At 35.3% G+C, this 13,264-nt stretch overlaps 1 protein-coding gene across 7 annotated transcripts in view; it reads right to left on the bottom strand.

Moving 5' to 3' along the window:
- The window catches only part of PCDH15 (protocadherin related 15), a 1,725,758-nt gene that overhangs the window by 940,370 nt on the left and 772,124 nt on the right, over nucleotides 1-13,264 (bottom strand). For 3 of the 7 annotated variants that reach the window (XM_070470564.1, XM_070470565.1, XM_070470563.1), the window contains exon 1: nucleotides 1,426-1,747. The exons of 1 other annotated variant lie outside the window; for it this stretch is intronic. The gene's annotated coding sequence lies outside the window, so the exon portion shown is untranslated. Of the gene's footprint in view, nucleotides 1-1,425; nucleotides 1,757-13,264 lie in introns of those variants that run through there. 3 more of the 7 variants (XM_070470561.1, XM_070470567.1, XM_070470566.1) reach the window with 2 other exon arrangements.

Here is a 13,264-nt window from a genome sequence, read left to right as displayed (position 1 = left end):
CTAAAGAATACTCAAAACTTTACCCCATAATATTCCACACAGGCAGCTAATAGAAAGATAGCACACATAATCATCTGTTCAAGTCCCTGAATGGTTAATGTTTAAGGGTCATTTTGTGGCAAACTGATGGAAATCACATTCCTTGTTTCACATGCACATTATCGTGCCATCTGAGAGATGAGGGTGTCCCCGTTCAGTGTAACTGGGCACACATTAACTTGAACTTCTATTTCATAGGAGAATGAGTCCACAGTCAAGGGGATCGAGTTGCTGAAATTTGAAGACTTGCACATACAGATCAATGCACCAACTTGCCCTTAGCCACAACTAAAGAAAGCTAAAGAAACTAACAGAGGAGCCATTTGCAGTGAAAAATAAGTTCCCATGAGCATGCATAAAAAGTTTCAAACAAGGTGTGCAAACTACAGGAAGCATTCTATGTTTAACATGTGCCTCTTTCACAAAGCATTTGCTTCCCTGACTTGAAGCAATGCAATAACCCTATGCTTTAAGTATTTGGTTACCAGATTTGACAATTAGCTCTACTTGTGAAAGCAAATGAGTATGGACTTGGAGTTAACCTTACATGAGGCTGTCATATTATACCAAGTTAACAATGGGTCTCTGCATCCATGCATGTTACAGCTCCATCACACTGATGGCCATCTGTGCACGCTAGAGACACATTAGTATGTGTTTAATGTAATGATCATACCACAAAGCAGGAAAGCAGTTAGTACCATCTAGCATTAATTTTGTTTTACAAGGATAAAGTCCTCCTGGATTCAAATTCTAAATGGTTAATGCTCCCAATATTTTTGTAAAGAAGCCGACACTCATACACTGAAAGATCTGTGTGTAAATATCAGGATACTCTAGATGACTACAAATCACAAAATATAATTCTGTTAATTGTGAAACAGAGTTAGCCACGGTAACTTACCTACTAACCCTAACCTCCTCCAACTATCACACACAAAACAAAATCTCATGCACGTGTACATGAATACACAAAAACCAAATATACCATGTCAATGCTGACACCATTTCCCTATATTTTGTCAGGGAGACAGAAACAAACAAATAAAAAAAGAAAAACAGTTGAGGATTACATTTTTTAAAAATGACAAGCCACAGAGTCATAATTCAAAAGCACATGTCTTTCCAAATATTGCATTGACTTCTCAACAAAATTACAGTACCACACAATAATCCAGAAGGTTGAGGGGACAAGGGGTTGTGCTCATTCTCCCAGCAGATAATTACATGTACATCATTACTGCTCAAGTCTTTGAACAGTCTTGACAGAAAGTGATCTCATGACAGAGATCTATTATGCTGAAACAAAGTCTCAACTTTCTCCACACTTCACTCCTGCCTTAAATTTGAAAGACCAATAAAAGGGAGGGGGGAGAAAGAACTTACTTGCCGGTTTAAAGTTTCATCTTTAGCCCATTTAAGGTTATGCAGCAAGTTTTCTTCCAAAGGCTGTCTCCTGCACATTCCTTTCAAAACAACCAATGTTCATAATCTAGGTCCAAGACGGCTTGTTCTCACGTCACACTTCTCGTTTCTGGGAGGCATTGTTATCCAGTTTCACATCATCAAGAAAAAAAGTAACTAGAGATTTAAAAAAAAAAAAAAACAAAAACCACCTCAACGTATTAATCCAGAAGGCATACTATCCTTCTCCGGGTTCTGAGATATATGCCAACTGCCTTAGTTATCACAAGCGACTAACTCTAAGCTGCTAGCAGGGATCTGTCTGCCCTCTATCTGTTGCTATTAGCTCAGCACGTTGATTCACTGGCACGGAAGCAACAGCAATTAGCTGTCCTGCTTCAGCCCTTGCAGGGGAGAGCTGAAGGCTGTAAACCACACAGTGACCAGAGAGCTCTTCGCACCAATTAGTAACAGGGGTACAACCTGATAGACAAACAGATGACCCGCTGATCATCAGTGCTGGCTGCTTTATTGTACTGCGTCCTCTCAGCCTGTCTGGTGGTTCTGTTTTCTTTTGTGTGGTTGTTTTTACTGTTTTACCTCATCAGCATTAAGAAGTTTAGCTGCTTACATTTCGTGACAGTATTACTGACAAGTCAAAATAGTCTCTTAATCTCCTTTCAGCATTCTCTCTCACTCTCTCTCCCTTTTAAATCTACCCTTTTATATCAAGTCCTCCACATCCTCATATCTTTAGGGCATAAGGAAACTTCACACATTCTATAGAAGATAAAAATATATTTTCTAGGTTCTTATAGGCACACATGACTCATTAACAGTGTTATACAGAAACATACTATAAAATAGTGTATATTTCTTCAATATTGTGGTATATGAGATGCCTACAACAATATTTTGAAATGGACATGAAAACTGGTGAAAAAGCATAGTTATTTTTAACTATGAGAAATATAGCTTTTAAATCAGGTATACCATTTATTGCTAGTATTTATGCAAGTTCATATCAAATTTTACCCACATGTTCATCTGAAGCTCTCAGAAAGAAGAAGCTAAAAATAAAAGCAATTTTGGAAGTGTGGCTGTGACAGAGCAAATATCTTGAAGTTGGTTAAAAGTGACAAGATGAAAAGTACACAGACAAAATCCCCACAGCACATGTTTTCTTCATAGATAAGGGAGATTTATATCATGATCATATACTCATCCTATTTAAGAAAAAAAAAATTCACAGTGCCTCTAGAGTGTTGCCATATTCATGCACATTCATTCTTAGAGAGTAACATCTCATTTAATACAAAATTCACTTTTCTTGCAAGTTCAGTCTTCCAGAGAGAGAAACATTTAGAAGAATGTGTAAATAATCCAGGGCCAGTCTAACGTGTCACAAATGCCAAGCAGTAAAATGTGCACAGGTGAGTCACAGATAACTAATAGGTGAACTCAGACTCTTCAGACAGAACCTGATTGCCCTTATATACAGCTCAAAGAAATGAAAGCATTTGCCTCCTTCAAAACAAAGGCTGGAGGACAGTAGTGAGAGCTTACAGGAGACACATTCATTTTATAGTTGTAAGAATTGATGTTTTAAAAATTCAAACATTGATAATTTAATAAAGATTCTTTTATCAATAAACATTTACACAAAGTTGTGTATATTTAGCTTGAGGAGATTTTTTTCACTTTGGGAAATAGTACATATATGGAATAATCCATACACTGATATGGTTGGTTAGATAAAGCAGCTGTCATTATGAAAACTGTTCCAGTAACAATAAGAGTTATTAAATGAAATTTTTTTTAAAAGACAAAGTCAGCTTCATTTCTGGTGACATCCAATTACATATAATTTTGATGACACATCAGAAAGATAGCTAGAATGCAGAAAATTCATCTCTTCCTCATGTCCTATGAGAAATCAGATCATTAGAAATTGAACTCTTGTAGATAACAATAGCTAATTTTTTTTCTTTAAAAAAACAACTCTATATTGATATTTTTGGAAAATACATGTTTATAAAATGCATTATCCTAAAGGATAAGTATAGGTGAATTTTAGGGGACCAATTAAAAAATATAATAAACAGAAGAGAAAAAGTCACTAACAGATCCTGAGATAATTTCTATTAAAAAATAAGGCATTTAATTTTATAGACTAGACTTTTTTAAGTTTCTCTCACCCACATATATTTTAAAGCCAAATTAAATTCTGTTCTGTACTTCAATTTCCTTTTTTCCTTTGACAAAATAACTGGGATGTTCTTTTAGTCAATAAAACTATATTTTAATGATTACTATTATGTTTCATCATATATCCATACATACAATTTATTTATCAAAATAGCTACATTTTGACATTTATGTTGTTTCTAATTTTAATGTTTGTAGAAATGTCTTTTATTCTATTCTTATTATCAGCATAACTTTCCAGGAATGGAAATAATTGGTCTAAGGAAATTGATCATTCATTATTGTCAAATAAACTCATGGATGACATTTGATGATTTTTGTTTTATCTTAGTATCCCGAGTAATATAAGTTATTATATAAACAAGGGCATGATTTAATTTATCTTTTGCTTCGCACATACCTCAGTTGTAAAGAATATGCCTGCCAATGCAGGAAATGCAGGAGACACAGTTTCAATCCCTGGACAGGTTTAATGCAAGAGACACAGATTCAATTCCTTCATCAGGAAGATCCCCTGGAGAAGGGAAGCCATTCCAGTATTTTTTCCTGGGAAACCCTATGGACAGAGGAGCCTGGTAGGCTACAGTCCATGGGGTTGCAAAGTGTCTACGTCAGTGAATGACTGAGCACACATACTCACATGCCTTACTACATCTAGCCAAAAGTCTCACATATGAAGTAAATGTTTAATGAAATGTTCTATTGATAAAGTACATGCATACAGCTCTAATATCTTATTTGTCTAATATACACTTGAAACAAATGATTTTAAACACTATAAAATACTCCTTCCATAATACAGAATATGAAACTTCACCTTTCATTGCAAATATTTAAAATAATGGTCAAAAAGAAAAGAATAGCAAAGTTCATGGTGGATACAGATTGAATGAAGCATGTTTAAAATGGCCAGAAACAATAATCCAGGATGGACCAGACAGAGCTCTCAAATTAGACTAAAGAGAATCTGTGAAAATTAAGACTGAGTGAAAGATATACATGGAAACAAGAATCACTATGGACTAGGTACAAGATATTATTATGAGAATCCAAAAAGAATAAAGAAAGTACTTATAATTCAGATAAACATACTTTACAGTTTAACTGTGATTTAGGATGAACTTCAGGGATAGAACACAACCATGGAAACATGCAACTAATTCAAAAGAGTGGATTCCAGCAAAGTGGATTGAGTGGCACCATGCTGCGTCAAGAACCTAAATCTGAGAGCCTGGGGACTATGAGTTTGATTTCTGACTCTGCATGCTCTAGCTAGGCAATAATCTGACTTGTTTAAGTCTCAGTCAGGTTTCTTATTTATACTGAGCAAAAAATTTCAGAGAATTATGTCACTAAAGAGCCTGCTATTCTTCTAAACACATTATGCTTTCTCATGCCTCTACAGCTATGTCTATAATTCAGGAGACATATAAGTACCCATGTTAAGAGCGCTAGAGCTGGCATGTAAGTGCCTGAGAGCTAATGGTTATATGATCTTGAACTAATTCTTTAACCCCTATGACAGTCTAATTCTTCATCTGGATATTAGCATAGTAACTACCAACACTTAGTAAAATATTTAAATGTGACATATTTTACAAATACTTAAAACAGTAAAGGAATATTACAAATATTTGATATTTTTTAGGCATTAGTATTATTATTTTAACATAAAGTTTGCTGTGATTAGGTTACAGGTGCAAGTAAGAAAGAGCCAATACTTGTAATTCAGTGCTTTAAAGTTTGATTTTGGGGAAGAGGGGTTTGGGGGGGAATGGATACATGTATTTGTATAGCTCAGTCCCTTTGCTGCCCCCTGAAACTATCACAACACTGTTAATTGGCTATACTCCAATATAAAATAAAAAGTTCAAAATATGATAAAGTTTGATTTTTGTCACGCCACTATAGAATTTCAGGCAAGGAGGTCCTATAATCAGTTATGTTATATGTTCCTTGTTTTTATTTGCCTAAGGGTCATCAGGTTATTGTTACAATAAAAAATTCTGGGGACTATAAATCAGAAGATCTGGAGTGGGCCTGTGAGTGGAAAAGTCAAGTTAAGCTTATGTCCATTCACTGTCATGGTAGTATATACAGCAAGAACCCTGGTTCACAGCCCCAGGTCACAAGGTTCACAATAATGCAACACAAGGCTGTGGTCAAGCACTTGTGCATTGGGACTGGCTATAGAAATTCAAACTCTGTTCTGACATTTAAGTCAGTTGATCTTCCTCAAGCTGCTCAATGTCTAAGGTTCAATTTTCTCATAATGTTCAATCTGGATTTAGAAAAGGCAGAGGAACAAGAGATCAAATTGCCAAAATCTGTTGGATCATAGAAAAAGCAAGAGAATTCCAGAAAAACATCTATTTCTGCTTTATTGATTATGCCAAAACCTTTGACTGTGTGGATCACAACACACTGTGGAGACTTATTCAAGAGATGGGAATGCCAGACCACCTTACTTGCCTCCTGAGACACCTATATTCAGGTCAAGAAGCAACAGTTAGAACTGGACATTGAATAATAGACTGGTTCGAAATTGGGAAAGGAGTATATCAAGCTTGGATGTTGTCACCCTGCTTATTTAACTTGTATGCAGAGTACATCATGCAAAATATTGGGCTTGATGAGCACAACTGGAATCAAGATTGCCAGAAGAAATATCCATAACCTCAGATATGCAGATAACACCACCCTTATGGCAGAAAGCAAAGTGGAACTAAACAGCCTCTTGATGAAGATGAAAGAGAGTGAAAAAGCTGGCTTAACATTCAACAGGCAAAAAACTAGGATCATGGCATTTGGTCACATCACTTCATCGCAGACAGATGGGGAAACAATGGAACCAGTGACAGACTTTATTTTCTTGGGTTCCAAAACCACTGCAGATGATGATGGCAGCCATAAAGTTAAAAGACACTTGCTTTTTGGAAGAAAAGCTATGACAAATCTAGACAGCAGTTTAAAAATCAGAAATATTACTTTGCTGACAAAGGTGAAAGTTAAAGTCACTCAACCATGTCTGGTTCTATGTGACCCCGTGGACTATACAGTCCATGGAATTCTCTAAGCCAGAATACTGAAGTGGGTAGCCTATCCCTTCTCCAGCAGATCTTCCTGACTAAGGCATCAAACCAGGGTCTCCTGCATTGCAGACAGTTTCTTTACCAATTGAGCTATCAGGGAGGTCTGTAGAGTCAATGCTATTGTTTTTCCAGTAGTCATGTTGGATGTGAGAGTTGGACCATAAAGAAGACTGAGCACTGAAAAATAGATGCTTTTGAACTGTGGTGTTAGAGAAGACTCTTGAGAGTCCCTTGGACAGCAAGGAGATCAAACCAGTCCATTCTAAAGGAAATCAATCCTGAATATTCATTGGAAAGGCTGATGCTGAAGCTGAAGCTCTAATACTTTGGGCACCTGATGTGACAAGTGGACTCATTGGAAAAGACCCTGATTCTGGGAAAGATTGAAGGCAGGAGGAGAAGGGGATGACAGAGGATGAGATGGTTGGATGGCATCACTGACTCAATGGACATGAGTTTGAGTAAACTCTGGGAGTTGGTGATGGACAGAGAGGCCTGGTGTGCTGCAGTCCATGGGGTCACAAACAGTCAGACACGACTGAGTGACTTAATTGAACTGAACACTATGTAAACTACATAGCACAAAGTTAACAAAAGTTTTGTATTATTTAAAGTACAGCAGTCAATGACACACATGTGGAACTAGTTTACTTTGAAGAATAAACTGGCTACATTAGAATCTTTAGAAAGATTTTAAACACTGAAAACATTTTAACATTTAATCATTAAAGCTTAGAATTTCACTTACTTTATAATAGGAAAATATTATATATATAGTTAAGAAATGAATCATTGAATATAAAAGTTCATAAAAATGAACTTTTATGGAAGCTCATAAGAAATTAATTATTAAATATAAAAATGATAGCAAAGTGGATATGCATATTAAATAACTTTAAGGATAGTTATTCAGGCATTACAGTACTAATCACAAAATTATTTTTTAAAATGGCAAAATAAAAGGTCAAATATTTAAATTTAAAGAAAACTTGTGTCATCCTTTCTTAAAAACTGCATTAAAATGTATACATAAACATACGTACTGGCAACATCATGGTCAATATAGCTTTGGTGACTACCACGGGAGAGACAGTGGTGGATTCCCCCAACTCCCAGGTCTCTTTTAATGTAATTTTATTTCTTAAATTAATTTTTTAGCAGCTCTTATTCTCAAATCCCCTTCCCTTTCATAGAAAACCATTTGAATATATTTAGCATGTATTTTTGTTTGTCCTTGTTCAGAAATGCATATTCTATGTTATTCTAAAAATTCATTAAGCCAATTGTATTAATATTTTGTGAGACCTTCTTGTAAAGATGAATTTTCCAGAGAAACTGAATAGAAACACATAATGTTTCAGCTGTATGCCAAAAATCAGATACATCCTACATACAGCTGTGACGAGTACTATAAACTTTTGTATTCAAGCCAGTTCATCTGTGCACTGGTGTTTAATGAACAATAAAAAGCAAATAGCTAGCCAAAATTACAAATTTCATTTTCAGTAGTTAATTTTTGAAATCTTGACTTGTTTTCATGATAGGTTTATATTATACCTACCAACAGTAGGCTGATAATACAAAGCTACTTTTCTTGTTATCAAGAGACTTAAAATACTGCCTATTCTGTTCACTATCTCTGGCAAATTTATATGCTAACTAAATAGAATTTTTTTTTTTTTATGGGCTTTAGACTTCAGTCTGCTGGTAGGAAGAATTTCAGAGTATCTGATTTAAGTTAAGCAAACCAATACTAACTCAAACATTACTCTCAAATATATCTCACTGAGAAAGTGAGTCACAAGAGGATTTTGTCTGTCCTTTCAGAATGAGGACTGAGTCCTTGAGTCAATAGGAACTGCAAAGCAAAAAAGTAGAGAAGGCATTTTTTTTTTAACCCAAATTAAAGCTTTAGTGAACAAAAGCTTTCTTGATATATCAGAATAGCTTTGCTCATTACAGACAGGGTCTCACCAAGTTGCCAGGAATCAAGTCATTCTGGGCTTGTTATTGTCTGTGGTCACTTAGAGTTGAAATTCAAAGCTGTTGGGAATAACTACACAATAAAATCTCAACCAGGGACCTGGGGCTGGAGAGTTATCTATATTCACATCAGTAAATCTTTGTTGTGATTTCATGTCTTTATTTTTTATTTTGACAATTCTTTATTGTCAGGATTCAAGACAGCTATAATTAACATAACTTTGGTGGGTTTTTTTTTTGCCAGCAATATATATATATATTGCTGGCAAATATATGTATGTGTGTATATACACACACACACACACACACGCACACACACACACACACACACACACACACATCTATGTGTGTGTGTGTGTGTGTATCTCCCAGCACTTGCCTGTTTTATAGCAACAGCTTGAGGGATAAAGTGATAGTATAATCTTCATTTAATACTTGGCTGTGCTGAAGTATCAAACAGACAGGCTATTACTTTAGAAGAATGGTTTAGGCATATAATACAGTAGTTCAAGGGCAATGTGAAAGAACCAATTTCATAAATATATAGTTGCATATGTACATATACAATGTAACTATGTAAAATATGTGAAGACGCTGAACCATTCACACTATTTTTTAAAGTTTAATTCTTAAAGAGTAGTGAATTTACAATGAGAAATGTATCTGATAGATTTTGAAATATAGGAACTATTTTTAAGCTTGGATGAGATTAAACATTAAAAAGTGAAATTACTTATCTCTTTCATGTAGTCTAAAATCTTTTGACCTAGGAAAATAAAAATAATTGCTATAAAATATGTTCTAAATGCCATGTTTAATCTTTAGCTATTTTATTTCATAGTTGCCTTAGAGATACTTTTTTCTCCCTAAAGTAAAACATTTATACATTACAAAATAGTTGAATTAGTCTAAATACTATATATATATAAAATGCTACCTCTTCTCAATTCCAGTTCATATCTGCTGGATATATAGTACCTGCTTTGAAAGTGAAAGTGTTAGTTGCTCAGTCATGTCCGACTCTGTGAGACTCAACCCCACGGACTGTAGCCTGCAAGGCTCCTCTGTCCATGGAATTCTCCAGGCAAGAATACTGGAGTGGGTTGCCATTTCCTTCTCCAAAGGATTCTCCCAATCCAGGGGTCAAATCCTGGTCTCCTGCATTGCAGGCAGATTCTTTAACTGTCTGGGCCACCAGGGAAGCCCCATTAGCTGCATTATTGTACAACAAATTACCACGAATTATCAGCTTAAAATAACACACATTTATTATCTCATAGTTTTTGTGGGTCATAGGTTCAGGTCAGGACTCCACAAAGCTTTAATCAAGGTTGTGACAACAGGGCTGAGTTCCCTTCAGGAGACTTGATGAGGAAAGTTTCCATTTATAAGCTGATTCGAGTGATCTGCATGACTGCCTTGGTGGTGACTGTATATATGACTGAGGGCCCAGGGCCTGGCTTTACCTCTAACTGACCACTGGCTGGTGGCTTCCTTCAGGCGCTAGAGGCTGCACATTGTTTCCTCTGCCTCATGGCCTTCCTTTCAGTCAGGTTACAACATGGCTGTTTGCTTCTTCAAGGCCAGCAGAAGCAGCTCTCCATGTGTACTAGGAAAACAAAACCTTACATCTCTCTTGTACATAATCACAAACTCAGTATTCTAGAAGTTTTGCCTTATTCCATTGGTTATAAGTAAGCTACAGGTTCCTTCCATATCCAAGGGGGAAGGATAATGCAGGACCTCATACCAGGTGATGAGATCGGGTGTGGTTTTAGAAATCTGTCTACCACACTGGATAAACTCTTGATGTATTTAATATATTCAGTGAGATAGCAAATTTCTCTATGTATGCATATATAGGAATTTAATAAAATAAAGAATTTGAGTGTCTAAACATTAAAAGTTTGTTTTCAATATGTTTGAAAACTTAATAGAACTTTTTGTATATAAATAAATTTATATGTATATAAATTACACATTGTTTTAGCACATGAAAATAATGATATAACTCTCACTAAGATACAAACACTCAGATTAATTAGTTGATATAATTAAAAACAGAGCAGTTGAGGAAACTATTTCCAAAAATATACAAGAAAAAGTAAAAATATATCTCAGTATAACTTTAACCTACATCCACCAGAGTTACTTAGGGATCACATGTTGTAGGACAGTGTTTGCTATGAGCTATACTTTTATATACATTTCTAAAGACTGAGGACATTATTAGTGTGTAAAATAAAATTTGATTCAGCTTTATTTTGTCTTCTGACTCTAATAAAAAAAAAAATCCAAAGATAGATTACCAAGATGATATACTAGATTTCTTGAGCCTAAGACTTATTATTAAACACAGGTTTTAGATACAAGGCTTCCCTGGTAGCTTAGCTGGTAAAGAATCAGCCTACAATGCAGGAGACCTGGGTTCGATTCCTGGATCAGGAAGATCCCCTGGAGAAGGAAATGGCAACCCACTTCAGTATTCTTGGCAGGAGAATTCTCATGGACAGAGAAGCCTGGTAGGCTATAGTCTATGGGGTCACAAAGAGTTGGACATAATTGAGAGACTAGCTTTCAGATTTGTGTGCATGTTTTTGTGTGTGTATATATATATATATATACATACACAGAGAAAGAGAGAGAGGATACATATATGTATGTCTATCTATATACATGAAATATATATAAAAGTATTGGTATTTATTTAAATATATTTTTAAATATATTTATTTATATAAATGCACATATAAACACACACGGATACTTATCAGGTAAATAATGGGATTACTTTGCTCATTTAAAGCTTTCATAATTAGAATTTAGGTGATGGGGAAGAAAAAAGTTTTATGAATTACCTTCACCACCCTGCTACACTGAAGACTTATGAAGAAATACTCAACATAGTACTTTGGTGGCTTTAAAATGGTCTCATTATCTATAATTCTAAAACTATCATTTTGAATTTTATAGAAATTTTACAGTTCTCCTAGAGCCCTAGTTTCAGCAAATATTAGTTGGCACTTTGTATACCCCTCTAGATGCATTTATATATATTTTATTTTCAGATGAAATAAGACAAAGCACCAATGTCTACCTTAAATGACATATTTCTGGACATTTTTATTTATACTGTTTTTTCTTGACTCAATAATCACTATTATAGCTCATTCCAAAGAGCAGAATGTGGGGAGACAAGCTTGCCCCCAAATTTGTAAATAAATTTATTCTGTCATTCTGTCCCTCTCTGCCTCTTCCCTTCACCTCCAAAAGTAGTCATGGACAGGAGTGTTGAAGGAAACCTGCCATTCATTCAAAGCATAAAGTATATTTGCTAAGCTTTTCCAAACAAAACACCACAGACAGAGAGAACGTGGAACCTGAGTTATTTCGGAGCTGAGCAGGTTTCTTCTTGTGGCAGAGCAGACTGAAATGAGTTAAAAGGTAAGGAAGGGAGGCAGGCGTTTTGTTCACTTGCACTGCATTAAGCAGTTCACGAATTCAGGCAGCCTCATCCTGTAGCTCCAACTGCCTCCTCTTGGAGCCACCACCAGCTCCTGGGTCTTAAAGGATGATGGGCAGTTGATTTATTCCTTTGCAATTATTCAGATCTCTCCAAAATGTATGATCTTCTTTCAAATCCATATCCTGCTGGACTGAAGGATTTTATACCTGCTTAATAGCTTCATGTAGAAGAGATTCCATAATTTCCATAGCCAGAGATTATCATATAACATATTTTGGAAAAAGGCCAAGCCCCACTTCAGACAAAAAGTGATATGACAGGATAATTCTGCAGTTAATGGAAACAGGTAGAAATATGGAAGCAGGGATATTTTCCGAGATACATATGCCATTGACATGCTCATGTCCATTTTTATATTGATTCATCCTTTAAGATAATTTAAGGGACTGGAAAACAAATAAATTGTTTTTATTTTTTATTTTTTAATACTAACACTGACAGCCTAAGAAACAGCATTTTTCTTCCTGATTTAGATGATAAAAACTGATACAAGTATGGCTATAGTAAGAGAGCATAAACTACACTGAGAACAACTCTGTACCTTAAGTGTTAAGGTGTGAATATCATTTGTAAGTTATTTACCCACAAAGTCTCTTGCTCTAGCATGTTCGGCAAGCTATTAGATTTTAGAACAGTCAGAGATTGCTGCAATCTTAATTGAGTTTTTATCAACATTCTCTGTTAGTAACATCTTCCTAGATTTCTCTTTATGTATACTGATAGGGGGAAACAAAAGAAATACAAAATCTAATCTACTAACATCATCTATTCCCTCTGTAATTCTCACACAATTCTGAATGAATTAATGAAAGATAGTTCTGGGGAAGTTTCTACGGGACTTTCAAGCAATGAAATTATGTAAATTCGGCAATACTTAGTGTTGAATTCATATGCAAAGTAAATGAATTAATCATTGCTCACTAATAACCACATTGCTAGATTCTGATCCCCACACTGCCCCCTCCAATATCTAAACTGTAACTCAACTTGTCTTCAATTACCCAACACTCCT

Source organism: Odocoileus virginianus, chromosome 7 (genome assembly GCF_023699985.2).
Source record: "Odocoileus virginianus isolate 20LAN1187 ecotype Illinois chromosome 7, Ovbor_1.2, whole genome shotgun sequence".
Lineage (NCBI taxonomy): Eukaryota > Metazoa > Chordata > Mammalia > Artiodactyla > Cervidae > Odocoileus > Odocoileus virginianus.
The sequence above is the reverse complement of the archived record's forward strand: the minus strand, read 5'-3'. Positions and strand labels throughout refer to the sequence as shown.